The sequence below is a fragment of the Dipodomys ordii genome, unplaced genomic scaffold (assembly GCF_000151885.1).
Source record: "Dipodomys ordii isolate 6190 unplaced genomic scaffold, Dord_2.0 Scaffold7, whole genome shotgun sequence".
Classification (NCBI taxonomy): Eukaryota; Metazoa; Chordata; class Mammalia; order Rodentia; family Heteromyidae; genus Dipodomys; species Dipodomys ordii.
Genome location: NW_012267223.1, coordinates 10057193 through 10075340, shown reverse-complemented (window position 1 = coordinate 10075340; position 18148 = coordinate 10057193).

The following is an 18148-nucleotide window of genomic DNA, read 5'->3' as shown; positions in this document are numbered from 1 at the left end:
TCTAAACAGACACATGTCCTCACATGAGCCCTCCTCCAATCCATTCTTGAAGTCTGGATAGTAGAGTTGTCAGGAGTTGGTGATTTTACTCTTTCTAGGATTCTAACATTGACCAAGGATTGGGAGAGACTCATATCCAAGGTTCTCATTGCCTCTCACGTGAGTGCATGATAAGCCGGTGATGAATACAGTCAAGAAGCAATGCAAGAATCATCACAGGGAGGAACAATTCTCAGCAGCTAAAAATTACTTCTTTTTTGGAAGTTTGCTAATTGTGTCTTATAGATTGCATGAAATTCAAGGTGTAGAGAAGTTAGAATGTGTACCTGGAACAGAATGACTGGAACTCCCAAGGCTCAACCCTCTGAAGACCTGCTACCTTTTGTAGGCTCCAGTAGAAAAGACAACAGCCCACTCCTGGTATTGTAGGCTTGAAATGTTTGAGTTGGTTACTAGAAACATGGTTTTCATTTCCATTAACCCAGTCATCTGGGCTACTCTATTGCAGAATCCTACATGTAAGAGGTGCATTTGGAAGAGATGAATGTACTTTTGTAGTTTAGGAAGGAGGTCAGACAGGTCAAGCTCAAGACTTCGCCAACACCATCCTGGCTACTGCTGCCGGCGATCGTAAATGAATGTGACAGCCTGAACTCCGGGCTTCCAGGTTGTTCCAGGGACACACTTCCTGGCCGTCATAACCCATCTCAGACTTTTCCCTGACAGTCTGCTCACAAAGGTAGGATGGACATACCATTTGCCCAAGGAGCCAAAGAAAGCGTCCAGAAGTGATCATATCAAGTTTGAATCAGATTATCTCCACATGGCTCCTCATAAGGAAAGATGTGGCCGTCCATCAGAGATTCAGGCAGTAGATGAAACATTTCTGAGGTGTGAGGGAATATAGATTCCAGAGTAGCAAGCAGTAACAAATGAGTGATTAGAGACAAGATAAAGCACTTGTGGGACAAGCAAGCTGAGTGGCAGGTAGAGAGCATCAATGCACTGCAGTTTCCATGGTTTGCCTTTATGAATGGCACATGGAGCCTGTGAAGGAGACTTTTCCTTCTTTTTCATTGTTTTCCTTGCTGTTCCTTTTGTTTTAGTTAGTCCTGGGACTTGAACTCAGGGCCTAAGCCCTGTCCTTGAGCCTTTTTGTGCTCAAGGCTAGCAGTCTGGCACTGTTGTTTATTGTCGTAAGAGTCTCATGGACTTTTCTGCCCAAGATGGCTTTGAACCAAGTTCCTTAGGTCTCAGCCACCTGAGTAGCTAGGATACAGACATGATCCACTGGTGCCTGGCTCTTTCTTTATTTTATTTTAGTCTTTTTTCAAACACTTAATCTCATTTGAGCCATGGATCCAGATCTTTCTGCTTTCATTATTATTTTGTGATAAGTTTTTTATTGTGAAAATACTGTACAGAGGGGTTACAGTTACATGAGTAAGGTAATGAGTACATTTCCTATCAAGCATTGTTGCCTCCCCCATTGTTTTTCCCCTACCATTCCTCCCTTCCCACCTCCACAACTACTCTTCCTTTATTTTTTTAAGGAAAAAATGTAGACTATTTTTTAGATCAAATATAATGTTAGGTTCATAGTAAAATTGGGCAGAAAATACAGCGTGTTCCCATAGAACCCTTGACCCTATGCCCATGATCCTTTTCACTATTGACATCCATTCCCCTCCCCTTCCTCACAATCCGTGTGCATCATGGATACATCTTTATCACACAGAACGCAGAGCTTATATTAGGGTTCAATCTGGGTGCTGTGTATTCTATGGATTATAATCAATGACAGCAATATGTGTCTACCAATATAGGATCATACAGAATAGATTAACTGATCTAAAAATAATATAGGTTTCTAGCTGAGTGCCAGTGGCTCTTGCCTGTCTGTAATCCTTGCCACTCAGGAGGATGAGGTCTGAGGATTGTGGTTTGAAGCCAGCCTGGGCCAGAATGTTTGTGAGAGTCCAATCAACCACCAGAAAAATGGAAATGAGTCTGTGGATCACGTGGCCTTGAGCAAAAATGCTGAGGGGCAGTGCCCAGGTTCAGAGTTCAAACTCCAAGACTGGCTTCTCTTCTTCAATCCTCCCTTTCCATGATGCGGTCTTGATACTGTCTGCACACCTTTGCCTTTTCTAAGATGTCATGTAGTTAGCTTCTTTCACTTAATAATATGTATTTTAAAAATTCAGATCTCCATTTTTTTCAAAGTTGGAGATTAAGTAGTCCAGGCTGGCCACAGCTCATGATTATCCTGCTTCAGCCTCCCAAGTGCTAGAGTTATAGGTTTGACTGTCTTGTAAACAGATCCTTATTTAGAAAAAAGGGAATAGTATGTGAAATGGTTGAGTTTACAGAAAGGATTCTCAGGTTACTAAAACATAAGCATGAAAGAGCTGGCAATTCACTAGCTCTGTCTCCTTTACACTGGCTTTCTATCCCTGACCCATCCTTCCTTACTCCTTACTAACAGGTTGGCCCAAGCGTCTTGCTCTCATGGAAGTTGCTGGTATTTTCTTGTTTCCACTATATGTACTTTCCAGAGTCTGTCTGTGAGTACAGAATTATATTCAGGAAGAATCATATTTTCCATGTTAATAAAGAAGTGTACACACATACATATACATGTATATATATTAAGTACCATAACTTTATTTTATAAATATTTGCACCACTGTATTTCTTTTCTTCAAATTTTTTCTATTTTTAATTTTTGAACCTATATAATTGTATTTTATTTATTTATTCTAATCCTGGGGCTTGAACTCAGAATCTCTGTTCCCTTAATCGTAGATTCTCACCCAAGAGAATATATAAGCCAGGGTTGGGACTCAGGGTCATTTGTATCTTGAAAACAAACAAACAAATCGTAGTAAGGAGAGCCTTATTGAGTTTGTCTGTATGGAGTTTTGGGGCTAAATCCTTTGAGTTCAGTATGTTGATTCTATGCTATGTCATCTTAAATGTTTGCCTTTATTCTGTTCTTTTACTTCTGCTGTTCTTTGTGTGGGATTCTTATTTGATACTTGTCTCTCAAATTTCAGAGTCCCAACTTGTCAACTGTGGCTTTATTTTAATATTCATTTTGTGTACTTATATGAAGTAACTCACAATTTGGTGTCTTATTACTCACTTCTGAAATAGCCAATGAGAAACTGCCAAGTTTTTCCCTGTTGTTTATTTTGGTCCCAATACACTGTCTATGCCCTGGATGAATAGCTCACCAATTTCCCTCCAATTCATTGCAAAATCTATTGGCAGAACAATGAGGAAACCTGTTTAGGGCCAATTCTAGCAATTGATGTGCCGCCTCTGTCCCCTTCTTCCCCCTACTAGTCTATCAAGTTTCTTCCCTATCTAGCCATTCTTTAGAGGAACATGACACTTTAGCATGGCTCCAAACATGAAAGAAATGCTTTCTTCTTCCCTTGGCCTACTGCGCTGCCCCCTCACCCATCCCCGCCCCCTGATTCCCATCCTTTCCTCAAAGCTAACACCTCCAACACAACTTAACTAAGAAGATGTCCAACCTGGCAATGCAACAGCAAACTCCTTGCATGAAAAGTAGGAGCGGCTGCACTCTTATCAATAAAGGAAATGACAGGTTTAAACTTCCTGTCAAACGGGCTGGTGGGAGGGCCTGTCTTGCAAGGTCTCTTGATCTCGAACTCAGAAGGCAGCTTCATAGTCTGTTGATATAAAAAAATAGTTTTGTATGGATGATTGCATCTTCCTAACATTGACTTTAAAACTCATATAGACTTAAAAATTGGGGTGCCTTCTATATTTTAGGACAGAGTAAGGAGCTAAGATAATTTGTTTCCATTTATGGCTTTCAGGTGAGCAGAGATTCTAGGGTTGTGTGACTAAAGTCAAATAACAACTAGTATCAAACCCTTAGTAAAATACTTCTACTTGACTCTGGTGATGTTTTCAACTAAAAACATGCTGTACCGACTCTCAGATTCCTCCACAAGGCAACAGCCAGGAAGATGTATTAGTTGGGGCTTAAAAATAGTTAAACTGAAAGCACGCTAGGTATTTCAACAGAGGGAATTAATAGAAGGTAAGTGGTTTTCTACGTACAGGAAGGTGGAGAAGCTAAAATAGAAATAATGGGGTAACGGATAGTCATTTTAGGGAGAAGCTAGATTTCAAGTAAAAAAGGAAGAAGCTAGGGCCACTGGAAACTAAAATACCAGAGGAGCTGGTCTTCAGGGGCTGATGCCTGATGCTCTTAAGGTCAGGTTCCGTATGGTGTCTCAGGAGCTTGGGGGTAGGGCCTTCACAGACCTGGGGTTCTGATCTCTGAGGAAGAAGTCACATTGTGCTACTGGACCTTACCTCTCTGATGGTGCTGGGAGACAGAGGTATCATCCACTCATTGCCTTGAGGATGAAGTCCTTCAGCTAGAGAGCGCTGGTGGGAACAGAAAGGAAAAAGGGAGAAGGGAATGGATTCTCCCTTCTGCTTTCCTCGTGTCTCCCTGTGGCCATGCATGACTGACCCCACCCCAAGCATTTAGCAAAGGAGAAATAATGATCCTCCTCTTAGCAGCCCAGAGCAAGGACAAGAAGGTTTAGAACTGGGAGAGAATGGCTTACTACCTCGCACAGGTATGCAGGACGCTTGTGCTCACCAGAGGATGTGCCAAGCGTTCAGAGGGACACTTGGTATCAGGAAGAGGCTGATTTAATGCTCAGGCCATAGGTCATGTAGGTGATGGCTTAGAGCTCGCATGTGAGTCACTCGGACTTGAGTTTTCTAGCTCCCTCTTTCACTTGCACTGTCCTCTTGCTTGAGGCAGAGAGAGTAGGTTGGTGTGGGAAGAAGGAGACTGCAGAATGCAGTTGTGGGTGGTGATGGCAGTACCTATAATCCAGCCAGGCAGGCACTAGAAACTCCAGAGCAGTGACGAGGTAACCAACAGAATAGCTGGAAAATCACGTCCGTATCACTTATTTGCTTTCTTTCTTGACTGATGTGCTCTACTCTTCGAGTCATGCCTCCAGCCTTTTGCTTTTTTTATTTTAATGATTATTTTGGAGATGGAGTCTCATGGACTTTTCTGTCCAGGCTGCCTTCAAACGGAGATATTCTGATCTCAGCTTCCTGAATAGCTAGGATTACAGGTGTGAGCCATTCGTGGACTGCGCCAGTATAAGTTTATTTCTTTTTCCTTTCATCTTTTTACATTTTCCCCCCAAATCACTCGTTATCTTCAAATAGTTATATAAGAAGGATTTCAATTTCACACGTCCGTTTAATCTATCTACCTATCTATCTATTAATTTATTTATTGTCAGCTGTTGGGCTTGAACTCAGGGCCTGGGCACTGTCCCTGAGCTTTTTTGCTCAAGGCTAGCACTCTGCTGCTTTAAGCCACAGCATTACTTCTGATTTTCTGGTGGTTCTTCGGAGGTAAGAGTTTCATGGACTTTCCTGCCTAGGTTGGCTTCAAACTGGGATTCTCAGACCTCAGCCTCCTGAGTAGCTAGGATTATAGGTGTGAGCCACCAGCAACCCCCATTGTCTGAGGCATTTAATCAGAATCATCTGTTCCATTATTCTGTTCTTCCTCCCTCTCACCTACCCTTTTCCCCCCACTTGTCTTACCAAGGTTTCTGGTTCCATTTTCTTGTGTGCATCTTGGGCATTACACTTGTGTCTCCTGTTCCCATTCATCTACTCCTCCCCCAGTAGCCTTTCCCCCTTCCCTCTTTTGCCGTTCTGCCTCCTTCCACCAAGATATGTTTCAGCCTCCTGATACTCATTTTATTAAGTGATCTGTTAATTGTTTAGTGAGGTTACATGGAGTCGCATGCCTCCATCTTCCCTATTTTAGCCAGCTTGGTTATTTCTAAGTGCACGTCATCTTCATCAGTGTATTGGTTTACAGAATCATTGGCACGTACCTATGACCCTTGCTGCCAGAACTGTAAGGAGTAGAAAGCCTTTTGATACTTAGAGATGTACCAGATCTCATGCTCATCAAATAATTGTGGTAGGGTGTCTAGTCTATGCATGGGGACTTGTAGATGAATGAGGTACAAGGACAAGGCAGTTCACACGTTAACTGGGTGTTATCCTCACTGAGTTTTAGCAGAATGGAAGCACACTGGAGGCACTGGTAACTTACTAGCATATATAATCAGGGACAGCTGTCTAGAAGAGACTTGGGCTGAGTGCTGGGACCAGCGAGGATAGTCAATAGAGGGTGAGCCAGCTGGCTGAGCACCATGCAAAGAGGAATCAGCAGGATGCAGAATAGCCTGGTGCATTTCAGACATTGGGAGAATGGGCAGGACAGCAGGAGGGAGCTCATGGTCTTCATGAAGGCAGTGGCTGCTTCAGCTTCTTTCTCTGCTCAAACATGCTGCCAGGTAGTTGTCTGACCGGTTTGAGTTTCACCTTCTGCTCACCTCTGATGAAAGCAATAATCATCACGATCCCAGAAAATAGCCAAAGGAAAAGAAAATGCGGAAGGTATGGACAAGATATTGGGGCCAACAATCCTTAGGTAAATGGGAGGTGGCAGCTGTGTGGACAGTATTCAATATACTCACAATGACATGGCCCAATGCCTTTGGCAGTGACTTTTTGTTTTCTAGAACCAATCCATGTGTCCTTGTGCTTTCCAACATGTAAAGACAGTGTTCCGGGGAAAGTTACCTGGGGTCATTTTTAAATTTTAGAGAGAGGAAGAGACCTGCATTTGGGCCCAGTGTGTTCTGTAGGTAGGTCCCTGTGAAGAGCTGACAGTTAGTGATCCCTGCTCAGTCTGGGTCACTGTTTCCTAACTGCAACCTTGAAGCTTTCTCACCCAGCCAACACTCTCCCACAAACCTTTGGCTTCCATCTGACCAGCCTTGACACCCAGTGTCCAAACACTGATAAAATTGATTCCCTTCATGTGGGAAAGTCCTAGAGCATTGATTGTTTCCTCTCCCTCCTCCCCCTACCCCCATGCCTGGCATTAGCATTCTCTCAGAATGTACCTTGCTGGTTGGTTGGTGGAGGTCAAAGCTCTGATGAAAAATGAGAGGAATTCCACAGGGTCTGGCCAGCCTTGATAAATGACAGCAGGGGATGATGTGAGGAGGGAGGAAGGGAGGGAGGGAGGGAAGGAGGGAGGGAGGGAGGATCCAGGGAAGTGAGGATAACAGAGTGGCTTAAAAGATAATCCACCTCAGCCTCCTCTTGTTCTACCAGTCTGGCTAGTTATTTTAGAATGAAGTAGAGCTTGCCATTCTAAGCAATGGAGTTTTGTTTTTAAATTTATATATAGAATTAGTTTATTTTTTCAAGTTAAAAAACACTACAGAAATTCTTCTGGAGAGTGTTAGCATTCTCCTCAGAGAGCTGTAGCCACCCAAGGAGAGTTGATCATCACTGGGTCCGAGTCTTCTGTTTATTTTGACACCTTTCCTCCCTCCCCCCCCTTAGTCCAGAGAGTTTCACCAGGCTACTGGGGGGTAGGGTGTAGAGGGGAGGTTATTCTGCTGTTATAAGTAGCCCTAATCCAACTTGTTATAAAATAACAAAATAAGGGGACAGCTGGGTGGTCCTTTTTGATCCTTCCAACTTTGACTTTTAAGGTCTCTGACTCTCTGAGTAGTTTGCTGACTCTGTAGAATAGACAAGAGGCAGATGCACACGATCCTGTCATAAGATAGACACTTAATGTAACTGCCCTTGACACCTTCTCAAACCCAACCAGGGGTCAGAGTGGCAGTATGCCATAAAGAGCCATAGAGATGTTTTTGATGGGTCTGCCATAGGTCATCTACGATGTTCCTTAGGAGTGAAGATGAATCCCTCACCCTAGCAGGCAGTTAGACAAAGGTATAGATGGGTCGATTGCAGATGCTGCTCAGATTTCCTAGGTAGGACCAACAGGAGATACAACAAACCCAATGGTTCTTGAACAAATGGTCCAATGGTCATCTTGGAAAGGTCTTTCTGGGCATGTTACTTGTCTTCTAGGAGCTTCTATGGAGGGCCTAGAATCCACTTTTGTTACCCTTGGGTAACAAAAACTGAAAGTACCATGAGGGACTTTAGCATGGGATGGGACTATAGAATGAAGATTTCTGTCATTTAATGTGTTGATACCAATCTGAAGGCAACCTAGCACATAAAGAATGGGGATACTACTCAGCTCCTTAGAATACCCAGGAGACCCCTCTTCACCCACCAGCAAAGAAACACCTGATTCCATATGTCACTAGTGCTGTGGTTGATTGAGAACCCTGGATTTAGCGTCTCTAAGTTTCAGAGTGGTAGGATGATTGTGTTGAGACCTTTCTGTTCTTTGATAGAAAGGCTGAAGTTTAAGATTCGCATTTGGACTTGGAACTCAAAAAATTAACCCCCCCCAACAACAAATCCTCAAAGAAACAACTGCCCAATAAATAAGTGGGCGAAAGACTTAAAGAGAAACTTCTCTGAAGAAGAAAGAAGGATGGCCAATAGACACATGAAGAAATGTTCAACATCCCTAGCCATAAAAGAAATGCAAATCAAAACAATATTGAGATATCACCTCACTCCAGTTAGAACGGTAAAAATCAAGAACTCTAACAACAACAGATGCTGGAGGGGATGTGACAGAAAGGAACCTTACTTCATTGTTGGTGGGAATGTAAACTTGTTCAACCACTTTGGAAAGCAGTATGGAGGTTCCTCAAAAGACTTCATATAGAACTCCCCTATGACCCAGCAATCCCACTTTTGGGCATTTACCCAAATGTTTACAAACAAGACCACACTAAAGCTACCAGCACAACTATGTTTATTGCAGCATTATTTACCATAGCTAAGATCTGGAACCAACCCAGATGCCCCTCAGTAGATGAATGGATCAAGAAAATGTGGTATATATACACAATGGAATTCTATGCCTCCATCAGAAAGAATGACATTGCCCCATTTGTTAGGAAATGGAAAAACTTGGAAAAAATTATATTAAGTGAAGTAAGCCAGGCCCAAAGAAACATAGGTCCCATGGTTTCCCTTATTTGCAATATCTAGTATATGTATGAGTCAAGCAGAAAAGGTCAGATAATGTGATGTCCGGAAAATGAACCCTTAGATATGTATTTTAATGTTTTTTTTCTTTCATGCGTGTGTTTCTAACGCATTTATAAGATAATCTCTTTGTTGCTTTGTATGTCCCTCCCCCACAGTATAACCCCTGCTTTCACTATATTTGATGTCAGTATAACTTGTGGAGGAGATGGGGAAAAACCAGTTGTTTAAGGATACAGGTGGACCTGTTGCAACAATGAGAAGTACAAGTTGTCATGTCCAAAATGAGCTTTACAACGTCCGTGCAGGGGTGGGGGGAGGGGGGCAGGAGGGAGGAAGGAGAAGGATTGGGATTGGGGGCGGGAGGGGGGAGGCTGGGAAGTGATGTGAAGGGTAAACAAAGGAGGAGGCTGCAATGCTTGGTAAGAAATGTACGCATTATCCTGCCCATGCAATTGTAACCCCTCTGTACAGTATGTTCACAAATAAAATAAAATTAAATTAAAAAAAAAGATTCGCATTTGGTATAATTTTCTCCAAGTCTTTCCATTTCCTAACAAATGGGGCGCTGTCATTCTTTCTGATGGAGGCATAGAATTCCATTGTATATATATAAATATATATCACATTTTCTTGATCCATTCATCTACTGAGGGGCATCTGGGTTGGTTCCATATTTTAGCTATGGTAAATAATGCTATTGGCAATAGACATAGTCGTGCTGGTAGCTTTAGTATGGTCTTGTTTGTGATCATTTGGGTAAATGCCCCAAAGTGGGATAGCTGGGTCATAGGGGAGCTCTATGTGGAGTCTTTTGAGGAACCGCCATACTGCTTAGCTTAAAGCCAACAGACCTGGCTGGCTTATGGAAGGAAACACTTCACATGTCATGACTAGCTGCAAAAGAAGTCTGTCTCTCCTTTCCCGTGGAGCCTCTGACAACTCACAAGTGTTGGAAAGGGGAAGAAGGCCTTCAGGAGAGTCTCTTAGAGATGTGGGTAATGGGATGAGGAAGTTCTGGAGCTAAGAGAATCTTAAAGGCCATTTTGACCATCCTTCTGCTTCTGAACACCAAACCTAGGAACCACTCAAGGGGAGATGGTCATTTATGGTCAATTACGCTATTTCCACCAATGACCATGGCCACCTTTCCTCTCTCAGGGTCTTGTGCTTGCTAGCTAAGTAGATGCTTCTCTATGTTAAGCTATTCTGACTACTGTGGATCTCTTTGCTTGTGGGGTAACACAATCACTTGACTAGCACAAGCATCTTGTGTTCTATTAGCTTTTAAAAATGGAGTTCCTTGTTAGGCGCTGGTGGTTCACGCTTGTAATCCTAGCTACTCAGGAGGCTGAGATCTGAGAATCATGATTCAAAGCCAGCCCGGGCAGGAAAGTTCATGAGACTCTTCTCTCTAACAAACCACCAGAAAACTGGAAGTGGTGCTGTGACTCAAATGGTAGAGCGCTAGCCTTGAGCTGAAGAGCTGAGAGACAGTGCCCAGGCCCAGAGTTCAAACCCAACTGACAAAAAAAAAGGAGTTCCTGGGAGTGGAGAGATGATAATGCTTAGCTCAAATTCACCTTGGTGAAGTGTACCTAGGAAGTAACTGAAGGAAGAAAGCATTTTAGTTGTGAGCCTTTCATCCCTGCTCATTTAGGGATGTGTGGTGGACAATCACCTACTTTTTTTTTGTCAGTTGTGGGGCTTAAACTCAGGGCCTGGGCATTATCCTTGAGCTCTTTTGTTTAAGGCTAGCACTCTCCTACTTTGAACCACAGCTCAATGTCCAGTTTTTGAGCGGTTAATTGGAGATAAGAACCTCACAGAGACATTTCTTCCCCGGCTGGCTTTGAATCATAATCCTCAGATCTCAGCCTCCTGAGTAGCTAAGATTACAAGTGTGAGCCACCAGCACCTGGCCTAGACAACCCCCTACTCTTAATAGACACCTGTTAATGGTAACATTCCAAGCAAGAGATTACATACTCTTCCGTGGGAATATGCATGAATATTTAGCAGAGCCAATTCCTTTGGCTAATCTAACACTTGCTGCTCAAATCTAAACTCATAAAATCAAATGGGAAGTACTCTATTTTTGCTGTCTTGAACATTCATGACTTACAGTTACCTGTCAGAGAAGTCTCTGGACATTTCATTGGACTTGTCTCTGTGTTTCACTCCTTAACACATCTTTACCATCTTAGAGTCTCGGGGCTTAGGTGGGGGCAGGAGTGGTTTGCTCCTCTGTCTGCAGAGTTTGGCAAAAGGAGCCCGGGATGGGGGTGGAGGACGATTAGCTTTCCCAGTGATGAACCATTGGGTCATGTCCAATTTGTTTATATCTCCCAAGACCTTTTATGACTCTACTTTAGAGAAAGAAAATCATGCTTCAAAGACTTGGTTCTGTCAATTTCCTCTACCATATGTTCTTCTGAAGGTGTTTATGACACTCTTTATCTATGGATTATTGCGTTAGGATTACCAGTGATTAATAATAAGACAAACTGCAAACTCTAACTTAATATTGAGATCTTTGAAGACATGGAAATAGCAGATGCATTATTTTGATTGTTTTCTAAGCTGTTGTTCTCAGTGGCAATAGTGAATCTTAGAAAGTCATGTTGTTCCCAGATTGGACACAGATATTAAACGTGTATTTGTTGGTGTTTGGGTTGCACTCCTTGTGATCTTGTTTCCTCTGAGGATGCCTAAATTATATTTAGAACTTTACAGTCTAAGATGCTTTCTGACATATTTTAGGTATTTTCTAACAGTTTATAATTTTCCTTTGTCTGACAAACATGACCGCTCAAATTTATTTCTCGGAGGTATTTTTGTACAGGAGTACTGTGTGTTATGAGATTAATATTAAAACCATATGGTAAATAGGTCATTTCTATTAGATATTTTTATTGTCTGATTTATAAAAGTGACTATGCTCATTGTAAAATATTTTGAAAAGTGTAGGGAAGTCTGAGGAAGAAAATAAACAGTCATGCTCCTCCACCCATATGTAAAACCATTACCATTTTTATACACATATGGATACACTAATACACATACAGCTAGAATACAACTCTGCACACACATCAACAAGCAAATTGTATAAATATTTTGGTAATCATATTATGCCATTTTTGTACACTTCTACTAACACACTCTGAACATTGCTTCATATCAGTACAGAATTCTTTATAAGCCTTACTTAGGTGGGAGAAGGCTGTTTTCAATTTCAATTCAATTCATTCTAAACAATGCTAGCGTGAGCATCACTGTCCCGAACCTGGAGACTTTGTGCGGGTAAAATGATATGATCCAGGTGAAATTCTTCATCTAGCAATGACACATGCTCAAAATGTCTACCTTTGCAACTCCCATTCTCTCCCACTACTGCCTTTTCCCCTTTTCTGTCTTTAGCCTACTTTTTGCCACTTTGAGAATGAAATCCTGGCATTGTGGCTGTTCAGTTAACACCTACACATTTTTCTAATATTGAGATGAAAGGCATTTCCTTTTTGGAGTATGTAACTAGTTCACCATGGGTTTGTGAGGCTTCATTATTCTCTTTCCCAGGCTTAGCCCTTGTTAAGACAAGCGAGTGGAGGCATTAGTGGGAAGGGGTAAGCAAGCCATCCTGGCATGTTCTTGCTGGCTCTGGCTGCATCTATCCCAAGCCACTGATGATGAGATCAGCTGGTTCTGGGACCAATCTAGACAGAACGGTGATGTATTGGGAGTACCATCTGCTCTAGGACTCCAGAATGAGATTTGTTGTGGGTGAGACTCAGACATCTTCTTGTACATAATTTAATACTCTCATGTTTATTAAGTAAAGGAGATTGGGCCTTCCCTTCCCTTCTTCCCTTCCCTTCCCTTCTCTGTTTTGGCATTCTGTGTCTCTTTCAGATTGTTTCGTTTCTTTCCCCCTCTCCTCCTTGCTTTCTTTTTTTCTTTCTCTTCCTCCTCCTCTTCTTCTTTGTATTTTTTTTCTCTCTCTCTGTCCCCCCCCCCCCGCATGTGCTGGAGATGGGATCCAAAAACCTCATATACTTTTCTTCCTCCTTTCAATTGAAACCCTATTCCAAATGATAGTTTGTTGGGCTGGGCCTTACTCCTGTATCTGCCTGATCCTGTATTCTTGGGGAAGCACAGTCTCTTTCCCACTAACTCAGCTATAAGCAGGAAGCTCACTGTGAATCTAGCACGCTACTGAGGTATTTTGTTCTCTCCCTCCTACAGGAGCTAACGAACTCCTTGGAGCACTTACAGTATTCCAGATTGAGGCTGAGCTGAGCATTCCATCCCTGTTTCAGTGTCTGCCACCTTTCCTCTCAAAGCCTGGACTTTGGGGCTGACTCAAGACTCAGTTTTGGGCCCACCTTTCCCAGAATCCTTTCCTCTTCACGGCCTCTGGCTATTTTATGGCTCTAAGGAGCAGTAGCAGCTGGCAAGAAACGGTCAATACACCTGGCTCCTATGGGAATCACAGAGTTAAGCGTTCCCACTTCCTGGGCTACCTTTCATATGTGATTGATTTTTTTCGATTGGTTGTTTGCCTGACCTGATCAGAGAATTTGGACAGGAGTTTCTGTTGACACTTCATTTCACTTTGGGTAAAGTTTAAACATGACTTATCACAACTCTGACACATCTGGGAGGTCATATTTTGCCTCTCTCCTGTAGTTTACCATTTCTAGTTATGAGAAAATAGTTATCATGGCTATCTTTTTTTTCAATACATGGGAAGCAAGTTGATTGGGTCTTTCTGGAGAAAAGTCTTAGACATCCCAGGTTACAGTTACTGCTAGAGGATCCTTCTTGTTTATCTCAACCTTCATGTCTGTTTATTCCCTAAGAAGAAAAATATCCATTTCTTGAAGAAATGCCACCATGAAATGTCAAGCTGTAGGGCCTAGATTCCCCTTACTTTTCTTTATTTTATTGTTATTGTAAAGGTGAGGTACAGAGTGGGTTACAGTTAGATAAGTCAGGTAATGAATACATTTCTTTTTGAACAGTGTCACCTGTTCCCTAGTTTTCTCCCATTTATCCCTCCCATTCCCAGCCCCCTCCCCAAGTTGTATAGTTCATTTTCAACAGTGTCTAGTGAGTGTCACTTCTGCGTTTGTTGATCTTTTGTCCCTCCATTTCTGGGCCTAGATTTCATAGTGTTCTTTTTTTCTAGTAAAGTAGCTCAAACATGGCCCTGCAGATACAAATGCCATAGGTTTATCAAATCTCAGTCTAGACCAATAAAGAGCTCTTGGAGGTCCTGTTGTCCATTTGCTACTTAACTGTAGAAATACTTTCTATGACATTCCCATGCAAGCACCGCAGGTCTCTGAAGTTGGCTGCCACAGACTACTGCAGAGCTTAGTCTCATAGTTATGATGTCTTCTTCTTGAGAATCTCTGTATTTGTTCCAGTACATATTATTGAGAGTATTTCATGCCAAAGTCCAGTGGGCATGATCTCCTGGACATAGTGCTATTCCAGGAGATTGAAGGTTTGGGAGATGCCAGGATTTATCTCTAAGGAATTCAGTCTGAAGAGCTACAGGTACAAAAACTGATACTTAAAAACAGTTTTCCTACTTAAAATGACTTTTAGGTTTGAAGGTCAGGAGAGTTAGTCACTCATGACTTCATTGATGTTGTGATAATAATTATAATAAACATTGTATCTGATAGACATTGAATACTTTCTCTGTGAAAGTATCTTGGTTCTTTTTTTTTATTTTGGTGCCAGACCTAGGGCTTGAACTTAGGACTTAGGTACTGTCGCTGAGCTATTTTTTTTCTTCTGAAGGTCAGCCCACTACCACTTAAGCTTCTACTCCATTTCTTGCTTTTTGGTAGTTCATTGGAGATAAGAGGAATCTCACAGAGTTTCCTACACAGGCTGGCCTCCAAGTGCAATCCTCATATCTCTCAGCCTCCTGAGTAGTTAGGATTATAGGCATGAGCCACTGGCGCCTGGAGAAAAAGTATCATTTTTTAAGTGCTTGACATGAGTTAACTCATTTGATCTTCATAAATGTTCATAACTTACTTTAAGTTATGTTAGGTAAGGTGCCAGCAGGGAGGAAACTGAGGTATGGTTGCTCAAAATTCATACCACTAAGAATAATGGGAAACAGTATCCAGACACTTGATTCTCCAAGTCTGCAGACTTTACTGGTATAGGCTATACTTTCTTGTAAAGTCGGAAAAGAGAAATGCCAAAAGAAGGGACATGCAAGCTCCTTGGTTCATCTCTGGGCTCCTCTTGTGCCTGTTTCCGGGTCTGATAGAAGAGGGAACAACCAGTTTAATCAATGGCTATCACCTGGAATTTACAGCAGGAGGGTTTGTACTCCACTGGACTTCGGTGTGAACATGATCATGTTTTTGTGCTTTTGCTTTTAACAGGTCACATTCAAAAGAAACAAAAAATCAATGGATGATAATTATGGGACTTTGAAGTTCAGTGTTGCTCCAGACTGTAATGAAAATTCATTTATGTTATCACAACCCCTGATTATTAATTTATCTCTCCCCAAGTGGCAGGGAGGTTTGCTGGTTTGTTACCTCTCGCAGAAGGCACAGATAACACGCCAGGTTGCCTCGTGAGTAATAGCCTGTTTTCATTATTCAGGATAAATCAATCACACAGACTTCTTATGTTGGCTTAATGAGGTTAGATCGGCAAGCATGGAGCTTGGGAAACTATTCTCAGTCATCAGCCTCCAAGTGCTGACAGAGGACCCTGGAAGGGCTGGATTTGGAGTGAATGCTCAGCTGTGTGCATGCAGATGGGTGGTAAAAACCTGGGGTTTGGTATGGGAATTAGCTCTGGAGAAGACAAGGGTTCTCGGATATAGTCAGAGCTGCAGAAAACCAGTTCAGATGATGGATCAATAATATATAGCAAAGCAAAAGAGATGAAAAACAATGATTAAAAAGCGACCTGACCAAAACAGCACTGAGATTCTACCTTACCCCAGTTAGACTGGCTATAATCAAGAAACTTAATAACAACAGATGCTGGAAGGGATGTGGCCAAAAGGGAACCGTACTGCATTGTTGGTGGGAGTGTACACTTGTCCAACCACTTTGGAAAGCAGTATGGAGGTTCCTCAAAAGACTCCATATAGAACTCCCCTATGACCCAGCAATCCCACTTTTAGGCATTTACCCAAATGATCACAAACAAGGCCACACTAAAGCTACCAGCACAACTATGTTTATTGCAGCATTATTCACCATGGCTAAGATATGGAACCAACCCAGATGCCCCTCAGTAGATGAATGGATCAATAAAATGTGATATATATACACAATGGAATTCTATGCTTCCACCAGAAAGAGTGACATCTCCTCATTTGTTAGGAAATGAGAAAACTTGGAAAAAAATCATATGAAGTGAAGTAAACCATACCCAAAGAAATACTGGTCCCATGTTTTCCCTTATTATAATTAGTATACATCTAGGATAATCTTACCAGACAAGCAGAAAAGGTAAAAAACTATGTACATATGACCATATAAGATGATGTTAAGCAAAATGAAGCCCAAGAGGTTTTTTCTTCGTTGCTGTTGTTTTTAATGTACTTAGAGTGTACTACGTGATTATTATTATTTTTGTATGCTCTTCCCCAATGGTATAACCCCTGTTTTCACTGTATTTGATTTTGGTGTCCTGCATCTTGTATATACATTTTTGTTATTTGGAGAGGGGAAGGGAAACAACAAAATGCTGAAACAAGGATACAGGTTAACCCACTGTGACAATGAGATGTACAAGACACTATGTTGAAAACGAACTTTACAACTTCGGGGTGGGAACTGAGGAGTTGGGGGGGAGGTGGAGAGGGAAGGGATGGTAGGGGAACAACAAAGGAGTGGGTAACAATGTTGGATAGGAAATGTACTCATTACCTTGCTCATGTAACTGTAGTCTCTCTGTACAGTATCTCTACAATAAAAATATATACTGAATATGCTAATAAACAAAAGTACAAGAATAGAATCAACCCTATAGTTAGCAATTTATACTGTTATTTTTTTCAGGGAAATAAAAAACATTCACACACATGAAAAAGCAACCTGACATACCTTATTCCTCTCTGCAGCGATGGCTTCATTTGGAGGAAAGGCGTGCATAGAAGGATGGATCACAGGATATCCCAGTGGCAGATAGAAATCAGAGAGGAATGCATTCTGCTTTCCTATGGGTGGTGTTGGCTGGGCCTTTGGGAGTTGTGCTGGTATCATATTTTGTGACCCTATCCTAGCTCTCCAAGCTCCCTGATGGAGCAGGAGCCCTCCTTCATCACTCAAGTTCGGTTCCTGGCAGGGGAAGGCATCAGGGTTTCCTCTTCTGCCCTTTGTATCCTGGCCTTGTCTCTACATGAGTTTGGAGTTTAGGCTGAGTCTCCTTTCGACATTTGTTGTTAGGAACAAATCAAAGGCCACCAGGATCTTTCTTTTCTTTGGGTGAACATTCCCGGCCAAGTGTCCCATTACCCTGTCTCCTTTGTCTTCCTCTGTTATGTCCTGCCAACAAGAAACACTCCTAGTGAGAGGGCTGTATTGGGGATAGCTGTAAGGGTGGTGTGGGGAGTAGAGTCAGATAATCCAGGGATGTCCCGTGCTGAAAAGATCCATTTCAGAGTCAACCACGTCTTGCCACTTGAAACAGCCATGATTCCTGAGGAAAGTCAATTAAAAAAAGTGTTCATCTCTCAGAAGATAGAAATGTATTGACATCTAAGCAGAAGAGAATGAAGGAGATGTACAAAAGCACTTCCTCATAGGGCTCATGATGGTATATCAGTCACGGATGCCTGGGTTATACTTGATAACATATAGTCCCAGATCGGTTTTAGCCCTCCTACTTTAGCAATCTCCCTCACTTTCATAGCACTGCCTCCAGATCTTAAAGGATTCAAACAAGGAAATTCTTTTTTAAAAAAATTTTTATTTATTTTTTATTGTGAAAATACTGTACAGAGGGGTTGCAATTACATGGGCAAGATAATGAGTACATTTCTTATCAAGCATTGTAGCCTCCTCCTTTGTTTCCCCTTCTCATCTCTTCCCATCCTCCCCCCGCCCCC